Source organism: Danio aesculapii, chromosome 3, assembly GCF_903798145.1.
Source record: "Danio aesculapii chromosome 3, fDanAes4.1, whole genome shotgun sequence".
Classification (NCBI taxonomy): Eukaryota; Metazoa; Chordata; class Actinopteri; order Cypriniformes; family Danionidae; genus Danio; species Danio aesculapii.
This window is the reverse complement of record NC_079437.1, coordinates 33,590,269-33,602,492: the sequence shown is the minus strand read 5'-3', so window position 1 is coordinate 33,602,492 and position 12,224 is coordinate 33,590,269. Positions and strand designations below refer to the sequence as shown.

General features: G+C 35.3%; 1 protein-coding gene across 5 annotated transcripts in view; it reads left to right on the top strand.

The window, feature by feature from the left end:
• Window positions 1-1,871: 1,871 nt before the first annotated feature.
• Window positions 1,872-12,224, top strand: part of tnrc6c1 (trinucleotide repeat containing adaptor 6C1) — an 80,850-nt gene continuing 70,497 nt past the window's right edge. For 3 of the 5 annotated variants that reach the window (XM_056453787.1, XM_056453786.1, XM_056453785.1), the window contains exon 1: window positions 1,873-2,486. The gene's annotated coding sequence lies outside the window, so the exon portion shown is untranslated. Of the gene's footprint in view, window positions 2,487-12,224 lie in introns of all 5 variants that reach the window. The other 2 variants (XM_056453784.1, XM_056453783.1) reach the window with 1 other exon arrangement.

The window sequence follows — 12,224 nt, the reverse complement described above, 5'->3', positions numbered from 1 at the left end:
AGCTACTGTTTATGGTGTTTCCCAGTGTTGGGTTGCGGCTGGAAGAGCATCCGCTGCGCAAAACATATGCTGGATAAGTTGGTGATTCATTCCGCTCTGGCCACCCCTGAATAATAAAGGGACTAAGCCGAAAAGAATGAATGAATGAGCTATATTATGAGATTTCATATTCGTTGAGTGCTGTGTAGGTAAATTAGTCTACTAGAAAAATAACAAAGAACAGACTTTTTACACAATAAACCACATTGTTTATAATTATTATGATATATAAACTAAAGGGGCTAGGATGAATGCCCATATATTAATTGTTCTTGTATTGACATCAAGATCTATGATTAGCTGATTTCTAAAATACTGCTTTCTCACCCCTGTCATTTATTTTGTGTATTTTTGGAAGTGTCGAAATCAGCATGTTCAGTGTTTTACACATTTCACAGTGTGTTTTTGTTCAGAGTATTTTAGCAGGCCAAGAAATCTAGAATGACTTAACAATGCTGTATATGCTACCCACTTCCTCTGTCAAACAAAAGATCAATGATTTATGAAATGATTGATTGACTGAATGATTGTCATTTCATTTGCCCGTAATAATTTTTTTTTCTTATTTTTTTATTGATTAAACAGAGGAGTACAGAATTAAACATAAAACAGCATACAAGGGAATTAACAACAAAAATTAATCATGTACATTAAGTATTTTTTTTCAGCAGTTGGGATGCCTTAAGAGCTTTGGGATTACTCTGTATAGAAGTCAGGGAATCATAAAAATTGTTTAATCATAACTGTTTATATCGATACATTTATAACACACTTCAAAAAAGGAATCTTGGGACTAAAACCAAAAACTAAATGAAGAATTGTTTCCGGTTCCATTTTACAAAAACAACTCATGGTTGAAAAACCTTCCCTAAGCTTACTGATAAAATCATTGCATGGATATCTAATATAGGGCGGTGCAGTGGGTAGCACGTTCGCCTCACAACAAGAAGGTCAGTGGTTCGAGCCTCGGCTGGGTCAGTTGGCATTTCTGTGTGGAGTTTGTATGTTCTCCCTGCGTTCACATGGGTTCCCTCCGGGTGCTCCGGTTTACCCTACAAGTTGAAAAACATGTTGAATTTAGTAGGCTAACTTGTCTGTAGTGTATGAGTGTGTATGGATGTTTCCCAGTGATGGGTTGCAGCTATAAGGGCAACTGCTGCGTAAAACATATGCTGGATAGGTTGGCAGTTCATTCCACTGTGGCGACCCCAGATTAATAAAGGGACTAAGCCGAAAAGAAAATTTATTATTTATGTATTTTTTAATATCTGACCAGATATTTGGGGGAAGGGCTTGTTTCCATTTAACCATTGCTATTGGAAGAACACTTCTGTCTGCATTTAAGATTTTCCTAATATAACTGTTATTTTAAAAACATTGTCCACGATTGAAAGGCCCTTAATAGCAAGCTATCCAGTTAATAAGTTAACCGTAATTAACATGAGTTTGAGCCATGTCTAGTGGCTAGTTGAAATTGCGCCCTCTGGTGGAGAATCGACGACTAAACCAAAATCAGATTGGTGCGGGACGTTAAATTCCGCGACTAAAACGGATGTAAGATCTCTCTAGAACCGCTTTGATTTATACATTTTAAAGCACTGCTGAGGAAGCCTTGTTATTGATTAATAGGACGAGAGACACACCAGTGATAGCTGATGCTGCACGTCAGCCAGTGTTGTTGGTGGATGGAGGTGGTTCCTCGACCCCGTTCTCATAGCAACAGTGAAGGTGGAGCGATATATTTTAACGGAGGGGTTGGATTGTTTGTGAGTTGACGTCACGTGACTTGTCGCTGGGGAATGGGGGCACTTCCTGTTTTACTCTGCCGAGACTTGAGCCGCTGTTGTCAGTTTCAACAAAATGGCTGCTGGAGCGCCACAAACGAAATCCCAGTGAACGCTTCACGTCAGTGCAGAATCGTTTCAAATGGATGCATTGGAATTTCCGAGCATTGGGACATTTATTCGTGTGGACTCGTTTACATACGTATTATCGAGCTGAAAGGCATGCTGAAAGATTTCCCTTTACGCACTTTATATACATCCAAAAGCATACAAAAGCTCAAACTGCCAGTGCGCGCGCGTCTGTAAGGGTGCGCGCGTGAAGCTGCTTCTAAAAATCGCCGAAATGTTACACTTGATCAACCTTAAGCTTGCTCGCTGACGTGCAGAATTGTCATTTAATGTCCTTTTCACTGTTTGCACTGGCATTGTTTTTAGAGATTGTTTCTTTCCCCTCTGGATAAATTCCACTGCATAATAAGAGCTGAATTCCTCAACTGGAAAGTCAGGCTCGCCATTGCAGTTCACTGCAAGAGCGAGAGAGTCTGACTGCGACTGAATATATCTGATCTGTCAGTACGGGTATCGACAACATCCTCCTTCACCATGCAGCTCGTGCATTCCATCTGAACAGCAAACTGCAGTTGCTCCTTATACGAAATAAAGGTAAGATAAGGCTTTTTTTCAATATTATAATGTTTACGTGGGCGGGGTGTGCTGATTTCTGTTTACAGTGCCAATGCGTCATTTTAGGATTTACTTTTGAGCCTTTTTTTTTTGTTTCTGACAGCCAGTGACATTGAACCCAGAATTAGAGACACCACCAAAAGCAGGCATACGCTCAGGATCTTTAACAACGTGCGCTCTTTTTGTTTTGGTGGCTGGAAATAGCTTACGTGTGCAAATGTTTACTCCCCCGTATATCAACATTGGCCCGTTTTCTAAACAGATATGCGGGATAAGCACCTTCTCCATCGGATCAAATTCCTGCTTAAGATTCAATGTTTGGCAATGTGACCAATGTTGTGATTTTGCCTATTGCGTTTAGTTAACGCTAGAGTTTGGCTCTCGAATTGAGTGTTGTGTAAATACATGTGTCCAGTGTTTGTTGGGAGTCCCGTCACATCTTTTTGATGCTCAAAATGTTGTTCTGAAGGCATCTCGCTGGTGTTTGAGATTATGTTGTTGTGGAGAATCGCGCAAACGTTGTACTATCCTACTGCTTTAACGACAAACCCCGGGCGGTTAATTTATAAAGAAAGAACTGCTGTGGTTGGGATATTTATGGGTATTTGGATTAGAAATAACCCTTATATGTCTGGCCAACGCGTCTTCCTTCACTGTGCGTTTGAGGCTCTGTCGTTTCGATATTGACGGCAGGATTCAGGCTTATCAAATGAAATAAACCTACCGTTTAATTGTTATAACGTGTCTGAGAGAAATATGTAAGTTTCCATCGAAACGTCAGTTACTACGTCATGTTGTTGTTATTACTACGAAATTCGCAATAAACATAATTCGAACAGTTTAAGCTGTCAGAGAATACATGTCAGTGTTTATGTACTTTTTTTCTAGTGTGTTTATTATTGAATGTCCACCGTCTGATATATTCATCAATATTGTGCACCCAAATGTACATAGGGGGACAGTACGATTTCCCCTCAGTGCAGGATCCCGCTAACGTGCTTTCCGTCTGAGGACAGCACCAATGTCAAACGTCCCCATGACTGTTCATATGGTGCAGTTGCTAATTTGGCAAGGAGAGTTTCTGCTCCCCTCCCAGGGTCAGGGGGCCCCTGTCAGAGGTAGACCTTTGAAAAGGGCTGTGTGTTCTCCAAGAGTGAAAAAGGGTCAGACAAAAAGAGGCCACTTAATGCTCAGATTACCATAAAGCTTAGGTCACATTGCCCCTCTCAGCTTGTTCTTACGAAGCCTCACCAGCATTACTGTGGCTAGGGATTTGCACCGTGCGGCTTCACGTTTGGTCATTTATAGCTAGTGAAATGATCAAGCCTGGTGTGTGATTCCTGTGTGAAAGTTCCTGTACTGTGATTGTGGCATTTTGAGCAAGACCATAATAACCACAGATCAAACCACAAATTGCATCCCTCAGGTCAATGTTAGGATAGACTAGTTTTTTTTTTAAAAGACGAAACCTTAAAAATAGAATAACTGTAATATGAATAAAATTTGACTTCTGTCCAAATACCACAGTTGTAAAAGTGTTAAGTATTGTTCAAGTACCACTGTGCCACAATTGATCAAATTGCTTTGAAGGCAGCAATAGCTTGCACGTGTTTATCTCTTTGCCTATATCCTGCAAACAACTGTTCTTTTCTTTTCCTTTTGTGCATGTGCATTTCATTTTTCTGGTAAACACATTTTACATTTGCAAGTTTGTTGCTGCTTTCTGCACTTGTTGGTGATATACCTCATTGCACTGTTGGCACATGTAAGAGTCACTTCTGGATCTGTATTTAAATCCACAATCCACAGGATCCCATCTGAGCTTCCTACAGCAGTATCAGTCTACGCTTAAGGAAACATTCACTGTTGACATGTTTTGCTAAATGAATCTCTTATCAGGTTTTACATTCTTTATAAATCATCTTGAAACTATTTTTAGTTTTTATTTATTTATTTATTTATTTATTTATATATAACTAATGGTTCATCTTTTTTTCTAAGTATACAGACAAGCTTGCCTGGAAAAAACAAAAAGTGGTTTTCACACTAGCTATGTTTGCATCCACCTATTTTTGGACACATTTTGTATTTGCACATAAAAAAAAGTGATGAAAATGCAATCATGCACAAAAGTTTTGAAAATGCACAAAAAAATGTATGCACATTACTGAGTAGAATATTTTATTCGAAAAGAAAAGATGCGCATAAACTATGATGGAAACACTTTTATCGATTTTAGTTGATCAAGAAGTGTCGATTTTGTTCTCTTTGACTCGTTGGATGGAAACGCTGCTTTATTCGCACATCTTTTATTGCTGATATTCCTGTTTTGCACATAAATTTAATTCGCATCTTTGGATAGAAACATAGCTACTGATGCTATAGAAGTACATTTTTAGGCTCCCTAAACTACATTTGAATAAAAATCTGTTTTTTGTGTTTATGGTGTGACAAACTAACCAGAATTTAAAAAAAATTAAAATTATCGTTTTTTCCCCGGTCTTTCGTAGATAAATTTTGTTTATAGAATAATCAATGCCAATAATTTATTTTTTTTTGTTATTATTTTTTTATTTGCACAGAGGTTTTTGATAACCTTCATGTCTTGTCAAGTTTAATATCTACAATCAAATTCATGGATAGCACAATCATTTTGTTTATGCTAATCTGCACTGAAGATTGTGCTTTGTGTCTGTCTATCTGACGCTTACTGGAAAAGATTTTAATTATGGAAAATAAAGATTCAGGGATGTTTCTTTTTCCTAATCTAAAGTTACAGAAATGATAGTCTCTTGTTTCTCTACAGGTAGTCTCCAGAATTCTGTTTTCTGTTCTGTTTTCTTCTCCATTCTTGCAGGTCTGATTTAAGGAGGGTAGTGTTTTGAACCTTTAGGATGTGTTTTTGGCATAGGCATTACATTCTTGTAGGATTGGTTGAAAACCACAAGCTAGAGGGCCGTTCAGATGAGTCTTTCAAGGGCAAGTTCATCGTTCTGAGACACAGTGTAGCAGTTCTCTGAATTCATTAACCTTTTAGAAAGGCATGTTTTATTTGCAGGTTGCCACATTTCACCTGCAAGTTTGCATTCAAAATGGTAGTCCTCAGTTGCAGTGTAAGAGCATAGACTTTCTTGTCAATCAAGCCTGTCGGGATGTCTTAACTTCATACATTTTAATAACACACACGGGTGGGAAATGGAAACTTTATCTCTATTGGCTCATGGAGCGTTTGAGAGTTGCTTAAAGTCTCGCAGTAATTTGATCGTCTATCTGCAACATTCATGTTTGTGGTATTTGAAGTATTTGTGGCTTATTTTGGCCAGGAGCCGCCCACTTAGACAGGAAGAAACACTTTGACATGTAAAGCTAGCCACAGTTTGTGGTGTTTAAGGGTGGGTAAATCTGAGAAAAAAAATTATCCAACAATAATAGATTGGCACAGATAAATATTATTCTGAATAAGCTCTCATGACAGTCTCCTTGAACTGTTGAAATGTGTTTAAACTTTGCAATCATTGTAAAAGTCATCATTCCAACAGTAGTTACTATTGATTTTCAGAGGCAGATGCATTTTTATGATTTTGAAATAAATCTTTTATGCTGCCAAGGCTGCAGTTATTTAAACAAAATTAATGCCCATGCAGTGATGATATTAATGATATTAAATGTTAATGTTTGTAATATTATAGTTTAAAAGAACTTTTATTACTCTGTTGGCAAAGCTGAATTTGCGGTGTCTTCAGTGTCATGTGATCCTTATTGAGATCATTCAGATTTTTGGCTAAAGAAGCATGACCTATCTTCCCTTATTATTTTTTAGATTAATGTGGAAAGGTTCATTAATGAGCAGAAGGTTAAAAACAGTGTTTACTTGTTTTTTTCTTGTTTGTTTAAAGGCTTTACTGTCGCATTTGATCGAAATGCATTTTTTGGTTCCTAAAGATTTAGTTCCTAAAACAAACCATCATTAATTAGGTCTTAATGGAACCATTTTCTTGGTTAAATGAACCTTGTTTTATATGAAGAATGCTTTTTCACTACATATATAAAACCTATATGAATTGAAAAATATTAATGGATGTGAAAGGATGGATGACTTTTATTATTATTATTATTATTTTTTTTTATATAATTATTTTTAGGAGTTGTTAACCTTTAATGGATAGAACAGTGTAGAGAATTGACAGGAAATCATGGGGAGCAGAGAAAGGGGAGGGATCGGCAAGGGACCTAGAGCCGGGCATTGAACTCTGGTCGCTGTAAGCACCTTGGTGCTATTTCAGCGCACTTAACCACTAGGCTATTGGCGTCGACAGTGACTTTTATTTTTAAGTGAGTAAATACTTGATGAATAAAATGATTGAATTTTTTGCCAAATATGTTGTGTATTAGGGCTGGGCGATATGGCAAAAATGGAATCGCGATAATTACTTTCCATATTGAACAATGACAATATATATTTTGATAAAAGTTGTTAATGCTTCCAGATTTAAGAGTACCCCAACAAAGACTGAAGCAACACAAATTTTGGAAGGTACATTAAATTGCATAACATATTTTCGGCAGATAAATTTTCGGTATCTGAAAATTCACTACATCTCTAATTTCAACACACATTTAGATTTCTATTGATGCATATTTCTGCTGTGTGATTGGCTTTTAGATCAATATAGAGTAAAAAAAGTCCAGAGTTTATAATTGTTATTGACCTAAATTTTATTGCGATTCGATATAATATCATTTGTCGGCCCAGCTCTATTGTATATCAGTGTCAAGTATTGGACACAGGCTTTACGCATTAGATGGTCAGAGAATGTGTTGTGGGCATTTCATTGACACATCTGTGGTCTCTTTCAGCCTTAAAAGGACAGTTTCAATTTGGGCCCCGCTTGCTTTCATTTAGTCTTCAAAAAGTATAATAAAATATCTTTTTGTGTGTGTGTGCCATAAAATGTCATGGATGTGAGTGTTTTTGGTGAACTTTCCTTTTAACCTCTCACAGGTCCAGCGTATAGTTGAAAGTTAAAAGTTAAAAGCCACTGCTGATTACAGGGTTTCTTCTAATCTTGCTAAAATTCACTTGACAACTTTTTCTCCCTTGATGCATCACTAATAACCTCAAAACTGATCACTCTCAATTTAGCCCCCCCTTACATGAGTTTCCTCTTATGCTAAGTCCATTAGCGTGCTGAACTGTTGGATGTTTTGCATTTTATTGAGACAAATGTGCAATCGCTGAAAGACCAACGTGATTTGAGTATAATGACAGGGGTCTTTATGGAAGGCATTTGTGTGATCTATTAGGGCAATAAATTGTCAGCAGAGCTTGTGAGAGTGCTTTCATTAGTGACTTTGCAGGAAGATGAAAGTCATGAGACTGCTATGACAGCGAGTCAATCTGCCAAAAAGCTATTTTTAGCTGCCGTTTTCCCCACCATGAACCCAACATATGAAAATCACCTTTTGCTGTTGTTCATTGGCTCTCAGAGACTGGTAGGAAGGTTCCTTCAGATAAATTAAAAAAGGTGCCTGCGTAACATCTGGAACTCATAAAACAGGATTTCGCAGCGCACTGTGTAGTCGCCTGCAGAAATAAAATCAGACTCTAAAGGCTCTCCTGCCACGTCTTTTGTCTGTTATTTGTTGAGTGCGGCTGGGTGACTAAAGGAGATTTTCGTGTTATCCAGGGGTTTACTGGCATGTCACGTCTGTTCTTCTCAAATGGTTCGGAAGTTATGGGTTTCTAACGCATGGTTGTGTTGGATGGAGGCGCTGCAGATTTCTAGCTCTGTAGGCTGCTGTTGCTATAGCCAGCAGGTTCCCCAGGGCTCTCGGCTCTCTTGTTTGTCTTGCGGCGCTGACATTTTTTGGCTCTGTGCCCAGTGAGCGTCTTTTGCGTCAATTGCCCCATCTCCCCTCCTCCTTTCACCAGCGCATCTTCACCGTCTCTATAGCTCACTCCCTTCCTCCACCTACCGCTGTTTCCTACTCTATACGTCACACTGACTGAGACTTGGAGTGAATCATTTATAAATACAGATTTTTTTTTATAGAATAGGAGTGAAGACAGTTATGTTGTGGGATGAGTATTGTTACGTATTTATTCTTCCCTTGATCATCAAAGGTTATTCAAACAACTGGTTCATATGAAATATGTAGGATACTGCTGATGTGTTGTGTTTAAGCTCATTACCAATACAGGTCCAGACAGAATCTGCAGATGTTTTTTGCTATTTCTGGGCAGAATATTGTAAAAATCTGCAGATTTATGTGGAGTGGCTTTGGGTGTATTGTAACTAAAAACTTAATATGTTAAATAAAAAGTCATACGATTTTAACTTTTAATGTTTACAATGGAAATCCTATTAGATCCCTTTATTTGCTAAACAAAGCAAGTCTCTTAAATAATATATCTACCACATATCTATTAAAAGACAGAAATTATTATTTTACAAACTGTATTGTAAGTAAATCATAAGAACATTTTTATATTAGTCAGTAAAAGTACTGCAATTAATTTAAAAAACTGATTAAATATATTTGTATGAACATTTACACACAACTAAATAGACACAATGATGGGCTGAAATCTAAAATAAATCAATAAATCTGAATTTTAATGCTTCAAATTGAGCATCTAATATATTAGAACATATACAGTAAAAAATAGTTCAATGCAAACTATAAAAATGCTACAGTTAAAATATGTAACCTGGCTAACAGTACAATTGCTTAATATATAAATTGAATGGACCGTAAAATGGCTTTCCCTGCATGACACTTCACTTTTAACATTAATATGGTTCTTTTTTTAGTTTTTCCTCATCAGTGATGTACATCAGAGTTTTATGTTCATCTGATGTTGATAAATAATGTTCATGGCATTGCTTTAATTCTTTAATTCTATGTGTTTTAACATGCTGGTTTTTAGTTGTTGTGTAAATGACACTGAGGAACTTCTTGTGGGGAACTTGTTTATGACTTTTTCATCCCCACATGATTGTGGTTGTGTTTGCCTGTATGACAAATGTACAGTGTATAGATGATTGTACTTAGAAACAATGATGCTAGGCCTGTCACAATAACCAATATATCGACTTAACTCACAGCACATGGAGATGACCTCAATCATTTTTGGTGATGCAATGTATATCGCCCATATATAAAAAAAAATTCTAGCAGCATTTTAGCTGATTGTGCAACCTCTCTATGACTATTGAGGCATCTATGTCCATACGGTTAAAAAACACTGTAGTATTTACTATAAATTACTATAGTATATTTTGATGTGGGTGCCTGGCACTGAAAATAGATCTGGTAGCAGATAATGCAGCCTCTGTTATTTTTTACTGTGCACTTTTTTTTGTTGATGTTTATTATTATTTATTTAGGATATACTTTTCCACATTCTGTCTAGTTATTAAGTTGTTAAAATGACAAATAAATGAAACATTTTTAAGAATAAAATATAATGTGTTCTTTGGAAATATGTACTTGCATTATGATGATATTATGTTATTCTGGCATTATATAATGAGTGTCATAAAGCAGTCTTAAAATGACAATATTATTGTTCAAAGCAATATATTTTAGTGCAATATATCGTACAACAGAAATTTCATATTGTGACAGGCCTAAATGATTCATATCGCTATAAATGAATTATATACGTTACTTTACCCTAAACATAAAGAATTTTTAAAAAAGTTGACTACCATGTTTTTAACTATAAAATTCTGGTAACCGTAGCTGCCAGTTTTTTGAATTTAGCTGTTCTGAATTTAGCTGTTTTGAATTTAGCTGTTCTTTTGTATGAATTAATGTGAAACGTTGGTTATATAATACAAATACAAATAAAACAAATGTTAGATTGAATATTGCAGTATTTAGTATGCAATTGCATATCACATTTTTCATCAATATCACACAGCTAGAATATAAAACAAAATATTTCCCATTTTCAAGAAGTGCTACCTAAATTCTAAAATAACTGAAAGTAAAATAATCCTTTAACTGCCCCTCCAAGAAAAAAGTTTTTGAATTGCATTTCTTAACTCCTAATATTGCTAGTTAACACGCAAAATTTTTTTCAACACATCCCATAATTTCTAAAATATCAGCCTCTGCCAAATGGTTGATATGTTGATTTATGGTAAATGTACTGAAATTAATACATGTACTATGAAATAGAAAAATACGAAGTGTAAGACCAATTTATTTAAAACATAATCAAAATAAAACCTTTTTGAATACTAAATCATCTTTATTTTTTGAATATGCCATAAAATATTTCAGAATCTCATTTAGCATGTTTTCTTGTTTATTTATTTTTATTTTAAATTTTTTGTTAATAAAATCAAAATCAAGTGTAGTAGTGCGACAGGATTATGTTTGTTTTATTATTATTATTATTATTTTGTAAACCACCAATGCTGTGTAGTGTAAACTGTTATTGTTTAATTGACTTTAGTAGGCATTATTTAAACCAGTCAAAATATGGATAACCATTTGGTAGAGCAGGCCGTTAAAGGGATAACAGATCATCACAAATATATACAACAATATTTGAATAAAAATATTCAAATTCAATATATGAATAAAAATGACAACAACACAATAGTTATACTTTTATAACATTTATAAATTCTATCACAGGAATAACTAACATTGAAAAAAAAATGCATTGAAAACAAATATATTAAAATGGAAAACACATTGAACTTTAAAAATGATCTTGTTTTTGTATTTTGATCAAATAAGTGCAAAAGTTATACTCAGAGACTGTTTCAGATATAAATAAAAAATGTAATGGTATGTATGTATCTATCAGTCAATATCAGCTGACCATCAGTATGGTGTTAATGCATTAGTTTAAAATAGTAATTAATGATTTCTCAACATGGCTTCCATCAATCTAGCTTTGGTGCATCTGGTTCACGTCAGATTTGTTTATCTCTGATTCATCCACTCAGGCAGAGTTGACTGAAAACAGGTGGCATATAGGAACAAAGTTCAAAGTCAGTGTTTTCATTCCTAAAAAAAGGAGGTCCCTCTGAATTTCTAGCACATCTTTTTTCCCCCTATGAATTTCTTGTTAACATTCTTTTCTGGTTATTGTTTATTTAGCACAGACATCCAGGCCAACTCTTAGATCACTGAACTTTACTCACAGATGAGACCAGAACGTTCAACTTGGTTCCGTTTTCCTGTGTGTATTCAAGTCTAGTTGAAATCATTTGGCCACTGTATCTTTTGCATTGTTTAGTCTAGTAGGGGAGAGCATGTCCTTTGTTCATGTGTTTTAACTTTTGCTGCTCGGCCTCTGTTATTGGTGGGAAAGCAGACTTTGTTTTAGTCTGAAAAGCAACACTAAGTTGATTACAAGTTTCCTTTCTTCATTGACAAAAATATGTAGTGTTCTTTTTATTGTTAAAATTTTATTATTCAATAAGGATGCCTTAAATTGATCAAATTACTTTAAAGACATTTAAAAGACATATTTCTACTTCAGAGTAAATTATGGTTCTTAAAGCTTTCTACATATCAAACAATTCTAAGAAGCATAATTAAAGAAAAGTGCTTTAAAATTGGTAATAATAAGTGTATTGCACATGATCAGTCATGTCACTCAACTTATGACTGCTGAAAATTCAGCTTGAAAATTGCAAGATATACATTTGAAATGTATTAAAATAAAAGCATTTGTATTTTTTATGG